The 24,846-nt window shown below is 45.4% G+C and overlaps 1 protein-coding gene across 1 annotated transcript in view; it reads right to left on the bottom strand.

Annotated features, from left to right (window-relative positions):
• The window catches only part of LETM1 (leucine zipper and EF-hand containing transmembrane protein 1), a 420,852-nt gene that overhangs the window by 47,668 nt on the left and 348,338 nt on the right, over positions 1 to 24,846 (bottom strand). The gene's annotated exons all lie outside the window — the stretch shown is intronic.

The following is a 24,846-nucleotide window of genomic DNA, read 5'->3' as shown; positions in this document are numbered from 1 at the left end:
AAAGACACTGAATAGCAACTTCAAAAGTGATTTTAAGATTAGTATACAAGCATTGGATCGTGAAAGTCTTGTACAGGGCCTTCAAGTACAAAGAGTAAACTCAGAAGAGGCACTTTTTCAGTTACACCACTGGTTGGATGATGGTTGTGTACACGTAAAGAGCTGATGCTCCAGAGAAGGGAGGGGAGTAACAGACAGAATGCATCTGTCCCTACACCTTTTACACTTATGGCCTAGGACTACTACACTAGCAAGAGCAGATTGCATGGAGAAAGGTGTCTGCCATTTGCCATTTAGGCATTTGTACAGTACAGTACAGTATGTGAAACACAGGATCTGAAAGGAGACTTTTGTTGCAGAAAAAAGCAGAGTATCCTTAAAGGGTCTGAGGGGAGACAGAGTAATTGGCATTGCTTAAGCCACACACTAAGGCACCCTGGGGTGTTCTGTACTTTCCTATGATGGTATTCCTTCATTTAGTGCATTGGTGTGGTCAAGTTTTGAGTTTTCCCGGCCACCCCTAACCAGCTTGTTATTTTCAGTGCAGGGGAGGGAGTGACTTTTCTTGACAGGATTTAGTGGGTACAATGACCTCCTTCTACAAGACAAACCTGAAGGTTGAGACCAAGACCTACATCCCAAAAGACCTTTGTTTTGAAGGGTATTGTCGTGCCACAGAATATGGAAGCAGGATAAAGTGTCAGATTCATCGCAAGAGACTAGTAACAGGATTTTCTTTTTTGCACCAATTTAATGTGAGGCCTTCCAAAAATCTTCCTTGCGCCTATAGAAGCACAGCTGCACGTCATATTTCTGCCCGGTTGATTTCTGCGACTGCCCACTTAAATACATTGTTGAAGCTTTAAAGGACATCACTGGATTCTATTACATGACTGGAGTCTTAGTATTATTGCTTCTCTTTCTTTCGTGTCAAATCACAGCAGCCAATGAAAAAACGTTTCATAATAAACAAACTACATTTCCCATGGTGCTCTTTCCACCAATTATGTCCAATCAGACCCTATATGAGTCCCCATCTTCTTCCCCTGAGCCCCTTTCTTTGCTGCTCATGGCAGAGATAAGTGCTTTAATTCAATTACATTAAGCTTTTGTATAGCATAATTACTGTCAGCTGTTTCCCATAAGCACACACGCTTATCGGAATGAGCTGCCGGTGTACTGAACATATTTACATGTATTACATGTCTGATCGTTGGATTTAACCCCTTCCACGCTCATGACGAGCTCAGCTCGTCATGAGGTAAGCCTGTCGTACGCTCATGACGAGCTGAGCTCGTCATGGAACGTGGTTTTAAAAAAAACTAAGTGTACGGCGGTAAAATGCGCCGCACGCATGAGGTTAATTTAATTTATTCGCTTTAGCGGCTTGTGCATTGCCTTCTACTACGCACTTGCTAGCGCGAGGTGTATTAGCCCGGATCAAGCAGATTTGATTATGCGTGGTTCCCAGCAGGAAACGTGAGGGTACACTGAGGTAAGCAGTGAAATTTATGCCATTTTCTGGTGGCGCTGACGGTCGGAAGCTTTCCCTATTAACAGGCCTGGCAGAAACAGAAGAGCCTACGTCACCTAACGTGTGTAGCCCAGTTGGGCTACTTTTGGGCGGTTTTGGGTTACGCAAGTCGAGCGTTGCCCCCTGCTTGTACCAAGGCTTAAAATAGCGTGGTTTACACTGCGAGCAACACCGTCTCTGAAAAGCATGTCTGGCTACAAGAACAGTCGGCCCCAGGAGTGAGTGTACACTCCAGAAAGTGTATTTTTGGCTCTTAATGCCCTAAGACTGGGGCTGGAATAATTATTGAACACAGCTTTGCTGAGGAGCTTAGTACTTTGCTGATTTTTTAGTGTACATGGGTTGGCTCCCCCCGGACTCCTCCACTACTCACTGTGCCTCAAAATCCCTATATTAATTTTGTCAAAAGTGAGATAAGTGAATTTGCAATGGAAGAGTGGGTTAGATACGAGGATGAAGAGGATGAACCCTTTTATGATGGACAGCAGGAGACTGTCTTGGAAGATAATATTGTCGAAGCCCTGGATGCATTGGTCCAGCAGTCAGTCAACAGGGCAATTAAAAGTACGGTCCCTAACAGTGTGCAACAAGCCTTGACAGCACCATTAAAGCCCATTACCAGGCAACTGGAAAGCTTCGCTAAGCGCCACAGTTTCCAGAAAATGCTAGATTCCCAGGAGGACGGCACAGCAGGCAAGAGTAAATCGTAGTCAGGGCCATGGACCCATGCAGGTGCATTAGCAAGCTTACCTCAGGTGACTACAGAGGAACATGGTTATTCCACACCATCGACCACTGAAGGTGGAAAAGTGAAATCCAAGTAGAAAATATACATAGACACCGACGCTACTGACACTGACTCCACGGACAATGAGGGACCCCCTAAAAAGAAGGCTAGGAAGGCAGCCCTCATAGTGCCTGATATGACACCTCAAAACCCTAACAACCCTTTTACCTTCAATCCGGCGGACATTAATCGCCTCCGTTCTTCAGATTGGGCCTTGGCCCCTGAGGTGGCTGAATACCGCCATGACCATCTTAGAAAAGGTTTTGACAAAGAAGTGCTCAACAGGTTACGATCTGAGTGCGCTCGACCAGACATCCCAGACAAGGTCGCAGAAATTCGCAAAGGACCCCAAGAAGGGTATTGATCGTGCCTGGCGGGGCTGCCAGGACAAACTCTTGGATGTGGCAGGACCCTTGGCCAAGATTATGGAGATGGCCCTTGTGGCAAAAGAGTCAGCCAGTCCTGTAGTTCCAGACATTCTCTCGGGCTGGACAGAGAGAGCGATATGCCTCCCAGGCAACGCAAATTGCGCCATCCCTACGGAGAGAGGTAAATCACTTCTGATGAGGATGGACTTGAACCATACAGAGTTAGCCTCAGTCGAACCAGGTCCCCTTGCAGAGGGCAATCTCTTTGGTGAGAGATTTGTTAAGGATGTCTCAAAGTACGTAGGTACTTTACGTCGCTAGAGAAGGCGACGTCAGGGATCAAACGAGTGTTTCAGGCCGGCCTTTTATTAACATAGCTGGGCAAGGCAGAGGATACTCACCAAGCCGTCGGCACTACCAAGGTCTTCCCAGAGGAGACTATGGACGCTTTAGAGGCAACTGGGACTCTACCAGAGGTGGAACCTTTAACCCTACACAACACTGTTTCACCAGGCATCAATTCAACAGAGGCGGCCAGAGCAGGATTTCAGGCCCAAAACCCTACAGGTAAGAGTAACAGAACTAACTTATTTACCCTTGGGGGGGTCGTACTCAGTTCTTCATACACAATTGGAGAGTGTTGTCACAGGATGCACGGATTATACAGACTATTCTGGGTTTTCACCTAGAATTCTATCAAACCTCATTCCAGGACAGATATCTGAGACAGTTCAGTTTTTCCCAACAACAATGTGCTTTTAAAGACGCAGAAATAGAAGAATTGTTGCAGAAGCACATGATTGCTTATTGTGACAACGGGGCTCGTGGTTTCTGCTGCAAAGTCTTTCTGGTGCATAAGAAGGGTGGTGGTCACAGGTTGGTGTTAAATCTGAGAGAATTCAATGACTATGGTTTACAAACTTTTCAAGATGGTGGGTATCCATCTATTAGCAGATCTACTAAAAAAGGGAGATTGGATGGTCCAGCTGGACCTAAAGGATGCTTATCTGACAATCTCCCCCTAACTCTTCAAGAGTATGCCTTCATGTCGGAATAATATTTTGTTTTTTTGTCCACATTTCCTTTTTGAGAATGTACGCATCTGTGACCTTTTCCTCAGAGTTTCATAATCTGCAATGTCTTATGCACCACTTTCAAGGTTTCAACCATTCCAGCGACAACATTTGTGAAGCGTTACCAGAATCAAAACTGGGTAGCTATCATTCTCTATAGAGGTATGTTTACTTATATTCATTAACAACGAACGCATGCGCTATCAGAAAGCACAAATCTATTTGCCTATACAAAAATTGCGCTATCTTTTCTGCTCTTTTTTGATGCTAACCTAAGTAGAAGCTTTTTGTTAAGGTAAGAAGAATGACGATATTCTAGTCTACAGTACTGCGCCTTTAAGAGACTGGGCAGGTAGGGATCAGGATGCATGTGAATACAAACACCAAGCACTGTGTCTTTAAGATTCCAGGCACACGACTGCTATCGAAGAGGGCATCGCTTTCAAAAGCCTCTCAGACTAGATCACTAAGCAACTGGTTCTGTCCGGTTAACTATTTAAATTCAATGTTCTACTCAGATTATGACTGACTTACTCTTCTTCTGCCATATTGAGGAAAATGATATTTTGCCTGACCAAATATGTCCACTACATATACCCTATGTTACATGTCATGTGCATGTCACCCATGCATATTTCCCGTAGTGGCCTGAATCACTAGGCCTCTGCAAACATGTCCTGCAAGTCAAGTCATCAAGTCTCCCAAACGTTAAGCTAAAATGAAGGCCCATGTATTTGCATTTTGCATTGTGCTCTTTTAAATAAATATCGTACTGGTTGAGCCTGAAACCACTTTCTGAATTAATGTTTTCATGACTCTTGGCATACTGAGCTGCAGTCACGTCAGCAAGAAGTCTGCCAAGACAGTATTATGAATAACAGTTATCCGTCTGCTGTACAGAGTGGCATCCCTGCCCGGTGAGGAAAAGTAAACAGAACCCGTCCGATAGCCATTCTGTCTCCATTTAAGTGAATTACAGTGCTTGCACCCATAGAAAGCTCATGCAATGAACGAATAAATATGCCCTCTCTGTCTTTTAGTGACGAACAACCTTTTCTTCAGATAATACATCCCCTGACTCTAGATATCAGTTGTACTAGATGTGCTGGTCGCCTTGACACAAGAGATCTCTCTACTAGGTTGAAAGTCAGCTCTCCTCCCAGTTACACGTCAATTGCACGTCATGCTCAAAGTTGCACAAGTAGGGCAGAGTTCCAGCTGGTCATGCAAACTCATCAAAGTACACACCCTCATGTACACCCACATGTTCTTATCTCATTTACTTTCTTGCTCTGCTTAGCCTATGTACAAGAAATGTATATATACTATGTTCAGTAAATAATTGTTAGAAGACTCTTCCTGAACCTCAGAGGTGATGGAACATATTCTCCCTTTGACTCGAGTTATTGGAATAAAGCCCATTTTAACTCAGATACCACGGACTCTGCTTCTCACTTGGTGCATGATACTTTGTTAATGCCTAGAAATTCTGCCAGGGTAATTATTTATTTACCACATAATTTGGCGCCCGAATAGGAACATATCCCTTTCCCCACTCGCCGGAGTTGTGGGTCTAGTCTTTGCCCCCTTCTACAGCCGTGACGGACTTCAAAGTGCGCACGCCATCGGGATTTCCCGCTACTCCCTCAGGCCCAGGAGGAGGACGGACTGCGACCAGGCATCCATGTGAGGCGGTGAGGAACGCGGATCGTCTCAACCAGAGGCCCAGCCCGTGAGAGAGCAAGGTCCGAGGTCTCCAGAGGTCCACCTGTTCCAAGGCGCAAGCGTAGTCAAGTAAAGTTTCCGAGGCCTTCAAGTTTCAAGTTCTGCTTTCCCGGTGAGTACCACTATGGGGAATGCATCAAGTTCAAGACGGGCTCATTTTAAATGAGAACGGTCAAGACGGGTCCACGGTTAAACGTGGGCCCGGTAAAGACGTGTCTTAATTTTTTGGGACCGGTATGGTTGTACTGTATTTTCAGTGCACAAAACTGTTTTTCAAGTACATGTTTAACTCTCTGTAATGGTATCTGTTTTAGTGTTTCAATGTTATGTTGTTTAGTGTGAATGATTGTTGATTGTTTCAGTCTATTTTTGTGTATTGTGTTTTCATTGTATTGATTTCAAACATGCCACTGTTTTCAAAGTTGCGTCAGATAGGGACCAGAAAAGGTATACTAGAATAGACAGTTAATATCCGGCCTAGAGACACACCGGGTCATGATATGTGTTAAAAAGTCAAGACCCTCTCAGAAAGACGCTATTGAGTTATGGCGCAAAGAGTGACACAGGAGATCAGAGAAAGAATTCAATAAAGCAGAGAGAACTAAAACAAGCAGAGAAAAAATAAAGCCAAAGAAAAAGATCTACGGGATAAGGGGGAACAGGTCAAGACAGAACAGACTGTTAGAGAAAGAAATTCCGTCATTACTGGTATTTATCCCACCCTGTCAGAAGAACTAGTTCAAGTGACCACCTCAGAAAGACCCAGTAGGTAGAGAACGCCACCACCTGTACCCTTTAGAGTATGTAAAAAAGTCGACAGCATCTGAAGAGTTCATTTCCTTGTATCTAGACGAGTCCCTTCTGAACTTCGAAAGTGCCTTGTGAGTAACTAGTTGGTTTATTTGTAAATAGCGCCTTGTGATTAAGACTTGTGAGTAGTTTGTTGAATTTTCTTAAGTATAGCTCCTTGTAAATATGCCTTGTGAATAGCGTGTCATTTTTTTGACTTGTTGAGCTTCTTGTAAATATGGCTTGTGAATAGCGCCATGTAGTTATGGCTTGTGCAGAGCATGTTATCATCAGGTCCCTAGCCATTACGTTAGGCAGGAGAGAGCTTGATCTCTTTCAAGTACTTGGAGAAAATGTTTTGAAGATGTGCGTATGTGTTATGTGAGAACGTGGAGAAATGAGTTCATGACTTTCCCATGTACTGCAGTCATTGGGGAAAGATTGTGCTTCAGCTGCCGAAGAGTTAATATATTGTACTGAGTAGGCAGTATTTGTTTTAACATGCTGATCAACAAGGTGTTGAGGGATTTTGGCGTTTTTTTTCTGTTTGCGGGGGGGCGTGTTTTTGAGCGGAAATTCGTACCCGTTCCAGTGGAGGGATTTGGTTGCTTTTTGGTGAGGATTTAGGGAATAGCTTGGACTACTGTGATGCCAAATTTGAAAAGGATCCGAGCTGTGGAAGTGGTGAAAAAAGCATGTTTTGTGTGGAGGTGCGATTTGCCATGTTATCCAATGGGCGTATTTCTGAAATGTGAGATAAGGGTTTGCACCACGAAGAGTGCTTCAATGTTTTCACGGTTGAGAAGAAATTATAGAACAGATCCATCTTAGAATGTGCTTTAAATTAGTGTAATGCAACAGTGTTTTTTGTTTAAATAGGGATGTTTCTACAAAATATGAATTATTATTGTTCCCAATGCAAGCTGCCCTTTAGCGTGTGACAGTTATCCCACTCACTTAGGAAAGTGGCTATTTGTAAATTAATGAACGTGGCCCTTTTTGATAGCTACAATACACTACCATCTTAGTGCATTGCTAAGAGTCCCCTACATTAGTTTGATTTGCATTCATTTAGTTTCAAGGCTCACCTATGTACTTTGACAGGCTGCTGATAGAAAGGTATAATGTTGCACGGTAAAAGCAGTGTTCATTAAACAAGACTTGAAAATAGGATTTATTATGTCTGATTCAGAGGTGCAATACTTACACAGATGGTTTCAGATCAACATTTAGTGGAGAAGCCTCCATTGATATATGCAGAGAACAGTCCCAACGCAACAGTCCATGATAATTCGTTTTTTTTTTCTCTCAACTGCAAAGTGCTTAGCATTGTGTGCAGAAGCAAATTGTCCCTTTCTTTTTTGTGTGGTAATTTGCATGCTAAACAAATGCCCGTGTTTCAAATGTCTTGCCTTCTAGCTGAATTAGTTAGACAAAAGTGTTTTTTAGAAAGTGGAGCTTTTAAGTAGCAGTACAGAATTATTTTAAAATGCTAGCATGTCACTCAGTTACAGAAAAATACATGTCTTTATTAATGTACTTTTTAACACGTTTTAAATGTGCTTCAGTTAGTTAGAGAATAATGGTTCTGGCCTGGGAAGAGATATGTTATGACGTACAAGGAATGTGTTTTTCGACCTTGAAGTGGCTGAATAACTTCTCCTGGCTGACTCCCAGGGACAGATGTTTATGTAAAGGGAGGGCTACTCCCTCTTGGAGCGAGCAGTGCCTGTCTTGTTGATATTGGCCATACTCCAATTCTTTCCGCGATCCTTTTGTTTATGTAAAGGGAGGGCTGCTCATCAGACTTACACTAGCTTCCTTCGAATGAGGAGGGAGGAGGCTTGCAGCTCACTCTTTACGAAACTTGGCAGACACTTGACTCTTTCAATGAGCTCAGCGTTGGCAGCGACCCAATTTTAGAGAAGCAGAGACGAGTGAGAGGCTTGTCCCCTATCTTAGTGATGTTTGACACTGAGCCAGCTCCTGGCTCTGAGGGGAGGGGTAGGTTAGCAAGGAGTGAGCTCGTAGCGAAGTTACCTCCCCAGCCCCTCTGACTTGTGTACAAATAGTTGCTCTTCCTTACAGATAAGTCACGCTTGCAAATGTATAGTTTAAAATAGTGTAACAAGCATAATTGGCAGGAGTCTTGCTCTTGCAATGGGTTCAGCATCTGGCAGTCATTCAATTTTAGATCACAGTGTAGCCCGGCTTGGAGTTGATCCAAAGTTCCGAGCGCGGACATCTTTCTAAAGGGAGGGGCTGTTTCTCACAGAGGCTCCAGCCTTCTGTCTATGCTGGGATAATTTGGATTTTATTCAAATACATTTAGAGAACATATTGTAGGTAGTATGGTCATACTATTCCCAAGATTTAGAGTAGGATTTTAGTATAAACTGCAGAGCTTTTGGAACGAGGCTCCACTTAACTTAGAGGTTAACAGAGGTTCGTGGGCGTTTGTTTGAGGTTCCCCCAAAATAAAAATTGTGGTTTTGGATTGAAAATTCTTTTTTATTTATTTATTTATTTTTATGTAATTCATTTTTGCTGGATTGATGACATAGGGTCCTAGCATTTGCAGTCAAGCATTAAAGCGACAGCTAGTCAGTGTTTACATGCCTACCAGCACAGCACTGATACAGTACATACACGACATTCTAATTACAGCAAGATCAGAACCAGACTGTGACATTGCATCTCTGACAGTCTTACACTTTCTGTGAAAAGCAAGTGGTGTACAACACTTGCTTTCCAAGGAGGGTACACCAGGTATACAGCTAACATAACCATTTATTGGCCTTACTCCTTACTGTAGGCAATGGATTCCCCAGTATGCATATCTAGCCAAACCACTCATACAGTTAACTACACAGGAGGCAGCCATTTTGACTGTACTCCCTAGGACACAAGAACACACCTTGGCATTTGAAGAATTAAAAAGAGCATTATGTCAAGCGCCAGTTTTAAGCGACTCCATGTTACAGTAAACATTTTATGCTTTTTTATTTTTATTTATTTTTACATTTGACTGTAGCGAGACTGACAGGATATGGACTGACATTATTTCAACCACACATAGAGATCAGACGTTGTAACATTCTGAAACCTGCGACATTTTTTCCCTCAAGTACAGTAAATGCACCACCACATGACTGTGTGGAAGTTATGAATATAGTGACAAGACCAAGACAAGACCTGACAGATATTGTACTCCCAGACCCTGACCTGACACTCTATGTGGATGGTTCATGCATGAGAACAAGTGCAGGAGAATCAGTAGCAGCCTATGCTGTGACCACAGGAAATAGACACACTGTCTGCACAAGCAGCAGAGCTCATTGCTCTGACACGAGCCTGCATAAGAGCTAAGCACTTGAAAGTAAACATTTATACTGACTCACAATACGCTTTTGACGTTGTTCATGATTTCGGGGTTCTGAGGAGAAAGAGAGAGGTTTCTTGAGACCTCCCATGGGACCAAGATTCAGCACAGCCAGCTTATTCAGGCCCTGTTAGAAGCCATACATTTACCTACAGCCATTTCTATCCTGAAATGCAAAGCTCATACCAAAGTTACAGACACCAACAGACACGACAAGGACAGAGGTACCATTACTGACATAAAGTATGACAGTCAGGGATCCTACACAAGATGTACTCGACATACAGACATATGCCACAACAGATGAGATAAAGAATTGGACTGAACAAGGAGGGGTCCAGACTAACCAAGGTTAGATGACTAGGGGAAAAGGTACATTGTTTTCTTCTCAGCACATAGTCCAACACACTTGGGAGAGAAGGCAATGCTAGACAGCTTACAGAACATTTGGTTTAACAAGCAGCGAACATGTATGATCTATTACCAGTTCAATCCAGGTAAAGGCATTCCGGTGGAACAAGGCGGATTTCATCCTCCTGACCACCCTTTTGAAGTTCTCCAGATGGATTATATCCAAATGGACAGATGTAGAGGTTTAACAAGTATGTCCTAGTAGTTGTGTGTGGACTGTCTAGATGGACAGAAGCATATCCAGTTCCAGATTATACTGCTGTTACAACAGCCAGACAATTAGTGCGCAGTACTTCCCCACTATGAATCACCTCATGTGATCTACCTCATGTGATCTATTCAGATAACGATCAGCCATTCTCCTCTGAATTAATGAAACAAGTGTCTCTTCTGTTAGGATATACTTGGAAATTCCATTGTGTCAGACACCCAGAAGCCGCAGGCCTTGTAGAAAGACAAAATCAGACAATTAAGACAAAGTTGCTGAGATCTGTACAGACAAAGGCGTGGATTGGATGGTGGCCTTGCGGTTGACTTTTTTTACATGTGTATGGTAGCTCATTCCAGAACAGGCCTATCTCCTTATGGAGTATATATGTGGGGTACGCCTATGCCAAAGAAAATAACTGATGTTGACAGTAACATGCTGACAGATTACCTGGCTTCCTTGATGTCTGCACTACTCTCTTTTTCATTCACAGGTTGCTGCTGCCTTCCCTGACAACACCCAGGTCAAGGAACATGCCATAGCACCAGAGGATTCTATACTTGTGTCCGGATTTTTGATCGTTCAAGTCCCCTTGAGCCACGTTGGAAGACGCCGAAGTTGGTGGAAGGACGTAAAGGCCGAACTCACCTTCATCACTATTTGGAACTTTGGAACTTTTATAAAGAACACTGACCTTTGCTAGAAAATACCCCTCAGCAAGAGTATAGGTCTAGATTAAGAACTAGCAAGTCAGACGTAGTTTAATTGTTTAAGCCCACCCGGTGGTAAATCGGTTAGACTCGATTCTGACATGCATAAGATCACATATGAGAATAGCAAGAAGAGAGATAAGAAGGAAAGGTACTGCAAGATAATACGCAGTAGATGTATAGTTACTTTGATCATCCTTTTTATTCTGTGCATTGTTATAATTGGTGTTAGTTTATTGCTACATGTTTTCTTTCCTATTTCCTCACATATACACTCTTCCAGTAACAGTACCATAGAGCATACATTTAGTGACCTGCCTCCTCATGAATTGTCATATCGACTTGCACTACGTAACAATACTTTTATTCGAATGTTACACCATTCTCATCAGACCAGCAATGCAACTGATTGCTGGGTATGTGGCCAACCGCCTCCTTATCAAGAAACGAAGGGAGTTCTGCCATTCTACCCTTTACCGTTCTCACACAATGGTTCATGTGGAGCATGGTTTGCTCTAATGACCTCAATAGATAGAAGGTACATAGCTTATCCAGGTGGCTGGATATATGGAAACCTGAATAAAGTAATGAATGAAGCATGCTTTCCAGACAAAGACGGATTCCCCCAAAGAAAGGGAACCGATTTAGAGAATGAAGAGTACGAACAGGGAAATGCATCTGTTAATTTTATAATGTTAAACGTTCAGCCCAAGCAAAACACAGGTCCACCGTTTATATCAGTCCTGCCAGCTAAAGGTGATTTATGTGTTAAAAAGAAAGGCTCAGTACATATGGGACACAGCAAGTGTAACACTGTAGTAGAGTATGATGATAACGGACTTTCTTCTTTCAAAACATCACGCCATACCTATTTCATTTGTGGTCAGACAGCCTATGTACATCTGCCCTTAGACTGGGGTGGGACTTGTTATATAGCATTCTTATTGCCACCCGTTTTTCTAGCCCCATCAAATTATCATAGAGATTCACGACTAGAACATGTTAGACAAAAGAGAGAGACAGATTCCGCAGGGATCGATCAGACTGAAACAGCTTGGGAGCAATATACAGTTTTCAACAGAGGATTCTTTTTCTTCATAGGTCCCGTCCAAAACAGTAAACTGATACGCAGGTTAACAAGGACTCTTGAAACAGTTGTAAATGTAACTGCATCTGCCCTGGCGAACTTGACCCAGGAACAGTCTGCTATTAGACTTGTCGTTCTTCAAAACCGCCTCGTTCTAGACGTCATCTTGGCGGATAGGGGCGGAGCTTGTAGAGTCATCCGATCTAGTTGTTGCATTTTCATCCCAGATAATGCACCATCTGTGTACGAAGCAATAACAAGGCTCCACAAGATTGCTCATGCCATACATCAAGATCCAGGCACATGGACTTGGTTCAGTTGGTTCTGGGGTGTAATATCTGCATGGGGATGGAAAGTTATGTCCTTCCTAGGAATGGCCCTACTTATGGTATTTGGTTGCTGTCTCTGTCTGCAGTGTGGTCCGGCGATTTGCGGCCTGTGTGCCACTGCCTGTGTTCCCCATCCACGTAAACAGAGTTAAAGATGAACAAATGATTCTGTATGATGAACTATACGGTCTCATGAATATAGATGTATCCTAAAGGGTTATGTAGGGGACAAGGAGGGAATGAGGAAAATGATATTTTGCCTGACCAAATATGTCCACTACATATACCCTATGTTACATGTCATGTGCATGTCACCCATGCATATTTCCCGTAGTGGCCTGAATCACTAGGCCTCTGCAAACATGTCCTGCAAGTCAAGTCATCAAGTCTCCGTTAAGCTAAAATGAAGGCCCATGTATTTGCATTTTGCATTGTGCTCTTTTAAATAAATATCGTACTGGTTGAGCCTGAAACCACTTTCTACAACAACAAAGAACAACAAAGGAGCTTATAAAGCGCCTGGTGACGCCATCACGGCGTGTCCCCGCGCTGTGGAGAGAAAGTCAGGACCGAAGAAGGGTATTACAGGGAAAACAGGTGAGTTTTTTAGGCCTTTGAATTAATGTTTTCATGACTCTTGGCATACTGAGCTGCAGTCACGTCAGCAAGAACTCTGCCAAGACAGTATTATGAATAACAGTTCTCCGTCTGCTGTACAGAGTGGCATCCCTGCCCGGTGAGGAAAAGTAAACAGAACCCGTCCGATAGCCATTCTGTCTCCATTTAAGTGAATTACAGTGCTTGCACCCATAGAAAGCTCATGCAATGAACGAATAAATATGCCCTCTCTGTCTTTTAGTGACGAACAACCTTTTCTTCAGATAATACATCCCCTGACTCTAGATATCAGTTGTACTAGATGTGCTGGTCGCCTTGACACAAGAGATCTCTCTACTAGGTTGAAAGTCAGCTCTCCTCCCAGTTACACGTCAATTGCACGTCATGCTCAAAGTTGCACAAGTAGGGCAGAGTTCCAGCTGGTCATGCAAACTCATCAAAGTACACACCCTCATGTACACCCACATGTTCTTATCTCATTTACTTTCTTGCTCTGCTTAGCCTATGTACAAGAAATGTATATATACTATGTTCAGTAAATAATTGTTAGAAGACTCTTCCTGAACCTCAGAGGTGATGGAACATATTCTCCCTTTGACTCGAGTTATTGGAATAAAGCCCATTTTAACTCAGATACCACGGACTCTGCTTCTCACTTGATGCATGATACTTTGTTAATGCCTAGAAATTCTGCCAGGGTAATTATTTATTTATCCATATCTTTACACTGCTTCTGAAAGGTTTTCTATACATGCCGTTTTTGAAGCTCCATGACGTAACTATTTGTGATATGCTCTTCTTGTGGTAATATAAACAAATTACATCAAAAAAGATCCCACTAGCAGAGCATATTCAGATATAGCTGCAGGTGGCTCTTTAGTCGAAGATGGGCCTAAGGGACTGACTACCTTTACTTCAGATCTAGCTAAAGGTGGCTCTTTAGTCTTTAGATTTACTAGACAATGCAAAGGTTCATATCTTGTATCTTACACACAATTTCATGTAAAACAGTTCATTTTGTGTAAATATTCAAGAATTAGCAGACAATGTTTATTACAAACATATTCCAACATGGCTGCCATGATTACTTCTATTTTGGATGTTTATCCTGAAGTCCTTTCTCTGTTTTGGGCAAAATGTATGTAATGACGTTGTACAATGCACTCTATTGTGTGATCAAGACCATATATCGGGTAAAACGTGTCACGGAGGATTTATGCAGTGAATAAATCCCTTTTTGTTGAACATTTCACCTTCTTTGCCTGAGTGCGTGCTGCATTACATTGAACTTGAGGATATATATATATATATATATATATATATATTGCAATCATTTTAGATTAAGTGATCAACCGGTTCAAAAGTCAATAAGTGAACAGAGTGTATTTTAAGAAAGATAAACAACCAAGAAACTGCAGAATGTTGGACAATGTCCGAGAGACAACTGGTGAGCAAAATGATTCAAAAGTAATTGTATAGCAGGAAACAAATGTTGCAGGTGAAAGTAACAAGCACAGTAAAAGGCCAGACAAAATTCTAAATAGTAGAACACCAGCAGTGCATTTCCTAAGGCCCTCTAATATGAACAATGATCAAAGCTTGAGCAAATCAGGTATTGAAAGAGGCAACATCAGCGGTGGGTTTCAGCTCTTGTTCACTACAAGGGACATTCTTGTGAGGACCGGATCTTCTGACCAGGAATATACCACAACATATTTACTTTAGAGCTTTGCTTCAGAGTTCCTTTAGACACTTGAAGCTACTCCATGCATGCATGCACATTCTGAAGGAAGCTAAGAAGCTTTTCAGCAGGTATCTTGGTAATTTTAAGTTACACTGATTCTGCATTGGGGCAGTCAGGAAAATCATTAACCCACTGAACCAAGATGAAATGTCATGAACCTACAACTTGCTTGCATAATGGTTAATCTAATGACTATTCTAGATTACACACAGGGTCCTCCAAATCCTCTGTCTCCACTGTTCCAGTGATCAAGGACTTTTTAGAATGTCGAAGAGAAGATTTCTCTACCATCAGGAAGCCCGAGCTTCCCTGAGAGCTTAATTTAGTTTTATTAAAACTGATGGGTCAGTCATGTGAACACACAAACTAAGCTTTCTTGTGAGATCTGTCGTGGATGGCAGTTTTTTAAGTAGCTATATCAGCTAGCAGGGTTAGTCCAATTCAGCCCCTGCGCTCCAACTAACCATGAACAGGTGCCACAAGAGCAATGTTTTATTAAAAAGTCATCCAAATGTTCCTCCAGAAGTCATTTTTACATCAATAGGACTACATACAGCTTTGCCATCTATTATCTCAAATTCTTTAAATAGATGTCAAAAGAGACTTAAGATAGCATCTCAACAAAACAAAGGACATTGTCAATTCTGGCAGCTTATTACTGAATTATGGCGCTCATCCTCAGACAAATGACACTATTCAAGAAGTGCACAGCATGATGGATTGTCTTCTCTAGTCTCCTTTGTTATCAGCAATGGTCCTGTCAGGGAGACAATGGGTTCCTTCACCGGAGGGCATACTGCTACTGAGCTCTTTGCAAAATTAGTCCCCATTGCTGAGATTTGCAGGGTAACCAATGCGAAAGTAGAAAATAATTTTACAAAGCATTTAATAATTCCACTGAACAACTGACATTATTGCTTTCCAGCATCTGTCGTCCACTCAGTGACTTCTCCTTTATGGATTAGGGTGAACTTCTCATTCTAACCAATGACAATGAAAATCAATAAGGGTTCCGTGAAGGTAAAGCAAAGGGGCTAATCCTAGTAGTTTACCATTCGAGTCTTTACTGTATTTGTGAGCAAGATACCCTAATCCCTGAGAAGGTAGGAGAAGGAACAACTTAGCCGACAATATTACATCAAGTTTCTTGGCATCTATGGAAACTACCAAATGAACCTCCTGAGAACTGCGCATACATTTTGGGATAGCAAAGCTGGTCTCAAGTCCTATACTGGTATTTTGTGTACATATGTAGTCTGATGCCCGTCTCACCATTTTTTCCACTCTATTACAAAAAAGATGCAACCCTATAAAGTATGAAAACTTGTTTCAGCCAAATGAAAATAAAAAATGAATGCCATCTTTAAAAATAATGACAAAGTGTGTTTTTAGGTATACTTGTGTGTTGAAAGTTGGGCTAAAACCGTCAACATTATCGGCGCCCTCTTGCTCTCCTTAAACCTTTTGTGCGCGTAAAACAGCCGCCATTTTGGGCACCATGGCTTCCCTGCTCTCGCCGAGAGCCAGCGCGCCTCTCTCTCCCTCCTGGCTTCGCTGGCAACCCCCTGCTTGCACCTGCCTTGAGTCATAAACCCCTCTTCGGCGCTGCTCTGCCCCAGGCCCTCATCCTGTTCCCAGCGCGACACCTCCCTGCTTCCCTCTCATGATCTCCGGCCCTTTGATGCAAACCCCTTTTCCCTGTGTGCCCGTTTGTCTTCCCGGTTCCCAGGCCGACACCCAGCTCTGCCGATACTGTTCCTTGCCCCTCCCAGTGCAATAGAAAGTTTCCCCCCAGCAAGGGATCCCCGGGTTGATCAAAGCCCCCCGCCCTACGAGATCCGATCAAACCCCACACACTCCGTGAATCGGCGGAATATCCAGCTGCGCGATGATCATCACCTGTTGTGAACGGGGCGGGGACTCCCACTGTAACCTTGCGTGGGAACGGGCTGGGAAGGGGGGATTCGGAGGATGTCTTTCCGTACATCAAAGTATCGACGAGAATGTGTTACATGCAATAAAAAGATAAACTTGTGTATAAGAGGCCAGGCCTCAGGGATGCAGTTAGAGCACCTCAGAACGATACCTTCTGTCCGTTTCGTTGTGTTCTCCTCCGGAGAGAATAAAAACCTTGTTTCCTGCCTTCCAGTCTCCAGCGCCTGCCTCTTCAATAGTTTAACTTCTTTGTGGGTTCAAGAGGCGACACCGCCGGGCAAATACTTAAGGATCTTATATTCTGGTTGGTAGTGCCCCCCAATTATTTTCTACAATTGGCGTCCCAAGCGTGGGGCCCATCAGCGACCCATGGATCCAGTGGGAGAGGTCCTGACGACAAAGTGAACGACTGCAACGATCGGGAACGCGTCTGTCCGATAGACCCTCGTCTGACAGCCGATCATCCAAACTTCACTGGTTCCGAACAGACCTCTCTCGAGTGATCTACGGTCCTGACTGGGAACCATCAGGAGTGCCGCGAGGATAACGAAGAAGAGAGGACGATCGGGCGCTGGATTCGGAAGACAGGAAACTGTCCATGCGGTCCGGGTAAGGTCGTGTAACCACGACAAGTCGCGAAATATTTGCTTGATTGCTTGTTTGTTTAAAAATACTAGTATTGCTCTTTTTATTTATTTGGAGATTCACTGTCTGCAAACGGAGAAACAACGGGCTCTCTCTTTGCAAGCAGTGGAGGATAGGTAGGGCAGCAGCCGTGCTTATTTTTTTCTCCCCCACTCAATAATCACTTGAAACTGAACTGTTGTTCGCAAAACTTTTGTTTCCTGGAGATTCCCTGTCTGCAAACAGGGAAGAGACCACCCTTTTTGCAGATAGTGAAAAGGGTAGGTAACGCAGATCTTTGCGGACCTACTCATTCTCCCCATTGTTATTTATTGGTCTTTTGTTATTTTTGATCCATGAGGTATTCACTGCCTGCAAACAACGTAGAATAGAAATATTCTGTCCAGTCTTTGCACCTAGTGATAAGATAGGCAGTGCTGACTTTTTAGTCCCTCGTTACGAGCCGTCATGTCTGTCTTCTCCCCACTGATTAGTAGCCTGTTTAGCCCGGACCGCTTATTAGAGATGGACCATCCAGCCCCACTGGAAGGCACCCCTAATAAGGACATGTTCATGAAGCATGGATTGACCGCTATAGCCTATAGTAAACTATGGCATAAATATACAAAAAAGGGTCAAGAAAGTCAATGGCCCCTGATAGGATCCTTCGATGATGATAAAATAAAAACGCTAGAAACTGCCCTGGGTAAAAACAAGACAACACCTACTATGCTTGACAGCTTCGGCATGTGGCGAAAAGAAACTGAACAACGTAAAAAGAAAACTGAGAGTAGGTTGGAAAAAGAGCTGCGAAAAGCAGCCCACCTAGCTGCTCAGAAACTAGAAAAAGAGATAAAAGAAAGAGAGAAAGCTAAACAGAAACTAGAAATGGAAACGCCAAGCCAGTGTCCGGTTAGAACCCCCTCCATGCTCTACCCTGATTTACCCTCGAAACGACAAGCCAATGAGGACCTGCTGTTAGGTCCTCCTATCATCTACATGCCCCCTCCATATGCCCCTTCTCAACCCGTGGCGCAGCACGCGCCACCCCCAGGTACAAACGAAGGTACCGCCACAGCGTCGGCCCCAATGGCCTCTGTGCCAGCCGAACCCCTTGTATTAAAACCCGCATCAACAACAACGTTAGACGACCATGAGACTCGAGGGGCTGGTCCTGCAAGAACAAACAGACTAGACAAAGATGAGCGAGCGGGGATCGACAAAATAGCAAGGACACTGGTAGAAAGGAAGGATGATGAAGAGTACATCACAGATATGTTCAGCTCGTATACAGGGAGTCACAGACGACATTTTACCGTACGACTGTGTTATCATGTCTTGAATGCATACGAGGACCGATATCGAGACAAAGGTCCCGAGAGCCTAAGGACTCTGTACCGGAAGGTCGATATCGGGGATGAGGGCGAGTGTGATGTGTCGGACCTCCTTACGCGTACGCTTGAGGTTTTCCGCCACCTCACTGAACAAAAGCCGGGAGCTAAATCCGCAGCCTCCGTAGTGACCGAACCACAAACCGAGCAATCTAACACCATGATGCCGATACGTGAGGCTGCCCCTTACTGGGTTCCTCCTCGGGGTACAGGGACTCACGATGATGCGAACAACCAAGATGCGAAGGGAAGGGTAGTGTACAACTGGGTCTACCAGCCATGGGACCGGCAAGAGATACTGACATTCCGGAAATCTCTACCCGACCTACGTAAAAACCCCACTGCCTTCTATACTGAATTGGGTACAGCCCTGGGTTCAACGATCATGACCCTGGCTGACATCGACTTGTTCTTCGGGTTATGTCTACCAGCTGATGTGTGGAAGCAAATCCGGAAAGTCGACCACCTTGAGCTGTTTGGACATACCTGGTCACAACTCGATGACCTGGACAAACAACGGGGACCAGGACAAAAGCCGTTGAAATCCATTCTAGACCTCCCAGATAAAATCGTAGAGAAATTAAAAACCCTAATCCCAGAAAAGAAAGTGGACTGGTCGATAGTAACAGCCTGTCGCCAAAAACCCCAGGAGGATGTATCGGAATACTTCTCCCGGTTTGAAACGGTGTTCTCCGATTACAGCGGCCAGGACATGACCACTGCAACCGGACACCATCTGTTTGTCCAGAATTATGTTAAGGGCCTATCATCGGAAATCTCCCAGAAACTACAGGCCAGCGAGAGTAGTTGGGCAGCCTCCAAACCTACAGCGATTCTCCAAATGGCCCAATATTATGAGCATCAGAAAAATGAAAACGATAGGGCGACAGAGAAAAAGAAGAAGGACTTAAAAGAGAGGGTGATGATTGCCAAACTGCAAGGGGTGACTATAGGACGAGACCAATACCGGGGAAACTACCAGACAAACGTCCCTAAGACTACATTTCCCCAGGACCGCACTGTGACTTCCTACAGTGGACGCACAGACCTTAGAGAAGACCAGTGCGCTTTCTGCAAAGGGACTGGCCATTGGAAATCCCAGTGCCCAGTTCTTCTGGAAATGATCAGAAACAAAGACCCCAGGGATGTAGCAAACGGACCGAGACCTAAGGGACAACAACGAGGGCCCCCAAATGACGCAACTAATGACAGATCAAACAGACCAAATACGTTCGACTGACCCAGGCAGAACCAATATCAACAATCTGACTATGACGACACTCACACCTTCGCATAGGACAGCCAAGGGCGAGGGAGGGATCCAGTCGAGCTCTATGTTGACCAGCAGGGCCCTTACGTCACTGCTAAGGTCCTGGGTACCAAGTCTCCATTTCTGGTAGACACTGGCGCAACACGTAGTGCGTTATCTAAACGACTGATTCCAAGGGCACCCTTGTCTGGCTCACTCATAACATCGACAGGTTTCGATGGAACGCCCTCCACCAACCCTTTGTCTGCCCCGATTCTCTTTGACGTAGAAAACAACACCACCGACACCACGTTCTTGCTTTCCTCCAATAGCCCTGACGCCATTATGGGACTTGACTTACTGAAACACTTCCGAGCGACGATTAGGTGTTCTCAAGATGGAGTTCGAGTGTTTCTTTACGACAACCCCGTTCTGCTTAGACATTGTTCCCCCCGACACATGTTTTCCATCACCGACGTTGACGCGTCCCTGCTTGACACTCTACCTCCGTATCTGTGGGCCAAAGCGGATTCGGACGTAGGGCGTATGTTAATTGACCCAGTGCACATTACTGTCCGACCAGACGCAACACTCCCAAAACTCCCACAATATCGGATATCGCCAGAGGGCGAGAAGGCATTGGTAATGATTATCCAGTCACTGATAGACGCAGGAGTGGTAGAGGAAGTGGTTAGCAACGTTTGCAACAGCCCTATCTTGCCCATTATCAAGAAGCAGGGAGAGGGAGATGAGAGAGCATACCGTTTCATCATCGACCTCCGAGAGATCAACAAAGTGGTGGTACCCCAGTACCCTGTGGTCTCAGACATCACCACCATCCTGACCTTGATTCCATCCACTGCCACCACCTTTTCCGTCATCGACCTCAAGAACGCATTCTTCTCCATCCCCATCCACCCAGACAGCCGATATCTCTTCGGCTTTACCCTAAAAGCCCGCTCATATAGGTTTTGCCGAGCGCCTCAAGGCTACACGGAAAGCCCTAGCATCTACAGCCAGGCCCTCAAAAGACAACTAGACCAAGTCCAGTTACCCGACGGGGTGGTGTTGGTACAATATGTCGATGACATCCTTTTGGCAGCCGACACCACCCCTCTAGCGGTTACCGCCACCATTCAACTCTTGCACTTCCTTGCGGAAAATGGCCACAAGGTCTCCAAGAAGAAGTTGCAATTCTGCCTACCCCAGGTCACTTACCTAGGCCACCTTTTGTCCAAAGATGGAAGAAAACTCACCCCTGATCGAATCCAAACCATTCTAGATACCCCTGTCCCTAAAACCCAGAAGCAGGTTCGCTCCCTATTAGGCCTCACCTCCTTCTGCCGACAATGGTTACCAAACTTCAGCCTCGTTGTAAAACCACTGCTTTCTCTGCTATACAAAGACGTCCCTTTCCCACTCCCTTGGACTCCTGAGTGTCAAACTTCCTTCACAGAACTGCGAGATGCTCTTTGCTCAGCCCCTGTCCTGGGTACCCCTGATTACAGAAAGCCCTTCTCCCTTTGCACTCACGAAAGGGAGGGGTGCGCTTTATCTGTCCTGACCCAGGCCATCGGCCCTAAGCAACGACCGTGCGCTTACTTCTCTGCCACTCTTGACCCTGTCGCCAGAGCCTTGCCTGCCTGCCTTCGAGCTGTAGCTGCTGCTGCAGTCTCTATCCGACAGAGTGAGGGGATTGTACTCTCGAATTCCCTCACGGTACTGGTACCCCATGCAGTCGACACCCTCCTGAACCAAACCAAGACACAACATCTGACGAGTGCACGACTGACTGGATACGAACTGACCTTGCTTGCCCCCCATATCACCCTGAAAAGATGCACCACACTGAACCCAGCAACTCTGTTACCCTTGCCAGAGAACGATCCCAATGTGCATCCCGTACATGACTGCGTGACTCTTACGGACGAACAGACCAGGAGTAGGGTCGATCTCAGAGACACAGCTCTCCCTGACCCCGACGGGGAGTTGTGGGTGGACGGTTCTTGCATCAAACTCTCCGACGGTACCACTTCCGCTGCCTATGCAGTCACCACGGCTCGAACTGTAGTAGAAACAGCCCGCATCACCCAGCGATCTGCCCAGGCAGCGGAACTGATTGCTTTGACGCGAGCCTGCATCCTGGCAACAGGAACCACAGCGAACATTTACACTGACAGCCAGTATGCCTTCGGGGTGGTTCACCATTTTGGGCTCCTCTGGAGGGAGAGAGGATTCTTGACCTCACACGGCACACCCATTTTGCACGGGGATCTAGTCTCCGCCTTAATTGAAGCTGTCCTCCTCCCCAACAAACTTGCCGTTATCAAATGCCAGGCACACAAGAAAGTGACAGACATTATTGGACAGGGAAATGCACTAGCCGACATCACCGCCCGAACGACAGCTGAAAATAGAACGACAACACATATGTACGTGACCAGGTCACAAGCAGAAAACTGGACTGACGCCAAGGACACAATTAGAGACATACAAACGGCTAGCACACAACACGAATTGACTGAATGGACACGGGTGGGATTGAAAGACGATGAAGGCTGCTGGCGGACAAAAGACACGAACAGATGGTTGCTACCTGATTCGTACTTGATTCCCATATTAACCATGGCACACTCCCCTGCCCACATAGGATCAGCCCCCATGATCGAACTTGTCTCCAGGGTTTGGCACAATGACAAGATCCCAGATTCCGCCAAACGCCTGGTCCAACAATGCTTAATATGCCTACAACACAACCCCGGGAAAGGAACTGTAGTACCCCGGGGGGGATTTGGGGTCCCAAACCACCCATTTGAAGTCCTGCAGATGGACTACATCCAGCTAGACAGATGCCAAGGCCTGAAATATGTACTCGTCGTGGTGTGCGCATTTAGCAAGTGGGTGGAAGCATATCCAACCCGTGACAACACCGCTATGGCCACTGCAAAGGTTCTGTTAAAGGAGTTTTTCCCCCGTTATGGCCTCTGTCGTGTTTTATGGAGTGATAATGGCCCCCACTTTGTAGCCCAAGTTATCCAGCTCATCTTAAATGGGCTGGGTATCAAACAGAAATTCCACGCAGTCTTCCACCCTCAATCTGCTGGGCTTGTCGAACGACACAATGCCACACTAAAGCTTAAACTGGCCAAAATAGTGGCTACGACGGGCCTGAAATGGCCAGACGCCCTCCCATTGGCATTGCTATCGATGCGCTCTACCCCCACCCGACATCACTTAACCCCTTATGAAGTTGTTTTCGGTCGACCCATGAGCGTCTGGTCTGCCCCGAAACCAACTTCCATTCATGACGTTCCGGATGTCCTGATGTCTGATTATCTGTACAAATTGACTGAAACTTTGTCTGTCCTTCATCAGCAGGTGCAGCAGGCCATCCCCGATGCTTCCAGGGGTCCAGGTCACGCCATCCAGCCGGGGGACTTCGTGCTGATCCGAAATTTTCAGCGATCAAAGAGTTTGGAACCCCGGTGGACGGGCCCCTGGCAAGTGCTGATCACCACTCGGACCGCACTTCGAGTGGAGGGGAAGAAACACTGGCTGCACGCTCATCACTGCAAAAAGGTCTCTCCAGCCCTGGCCACGACAGACACCGTCAACACCCAAGAAGAGCTCCTGAACCAGGACCGACCATCGTTGAACTGCTACCCTGATACTGAGACACTTGAACTTTCAAAACATCCTGACCCCACTGTGCCATCTCGAGAAGGGTATTTCCTGCGTCGAAAGGAGGGAGCTTCGGCTAAGTAGGCCACGGACTAGGTTAAAGGATCTCAGAACGGTGACCCAAACTACCAAGGGTTACCCGGAGAGAAGCTAAAACCAAGTCTGTGGTCCTGCCCACTACCGAGCACCTTGAAGACGAAGATGATGGAAGCGCCAGATAAGAAGATGATGGAAGCGCCAAATAAGAAGCCGACGGAGACAGCAGGAAATACCCACTACAGAAATCCGAGAATAGACAGACTCCATAGCTCAAAGACAATTGCACTCTTCATCGTAATCCTCCTCTGTTTTCTCCTCATGACTACGCTCTGGATTATGGAAGAACACGCACCTGCTCACGAAACATTCCTAACCACTGCTCAGCCTACCACCATGAAGGAACATTATCTAATTTCGCTCTCTCCTCAACTAAGAGAGAGGCGAAAGGAGTTTTGGAACAACTCTTTCGTGCAGCTACTTCACCAGCACAATCTTGCCACCAATACCACCAACTGCTGGATCTGTGGGTTGCTACCCCATGCCACTGGACATTCAATACCATTCATCCCTTCACCCTTCTCTGTCCACGGCTCCTGCCTTGCTTGGCTGATCCTCCTGCAAGAAAGCTATACGGGCAATGCCACCTCCAGCAAAACTGCAGCACATCCTTCTCACGGGGCCGGGCGAAACAAGACAAAGACACACTTCTGCCCGCTGACCCCCAGCGACTCGAACCAAATGGACATTCCGGCTAAAGAACGAATCGAAATGCAGGTGTTCAACAATCCAACCAGACCCACCTTCTCCTATCTGCGGAAACGAACGGCTGCCACTCTGACTGTGGCCCTGACGGTCATCAACGTCACAGGCCACATGTGTGTAGAAGGACTTGGGACACAGCTGGTGGGTCGCAGCGCTTGCCGCTTTACCAGAACTTTGGACTCCACGGATCCACCTTCCTTTGTGTCATCCCCAAACATGTATTTCATCTGCGGCACGAAGGCCTACACCTGGCTCCCCAAAGGCTGGGGGGGCACTTGCTACATCTCCTTCGTCCTTCCTCCGACTTATGTAGCCCCAGCGAATCACCACCGGCAAAAACGAGCCAAAGACATTGAACAAGCCGACTCAACAGGGGCGCAGTTCCTCGATGCTATGAAAG

The sequence above is a fragment of the Lissotriton helveticus genome, chromosome 2_2 (assembly GCF_964261635.1).
Source record: "Lissotriton helveticus chromosome 2_2, aLisHel1.1, whole genome shotgun sequence".
Classification (NCBI taxonomy): Eukaryota; Metazoa; Chordata; class Amphibia; order Caudata; family Salamandridae; genus Lissotriton; species Lissotriton helveticus.
Note: the sequence above shows the minus strand (reverse complement) of the source record. Positions and strands in the feature narration are given on the sequence as shown.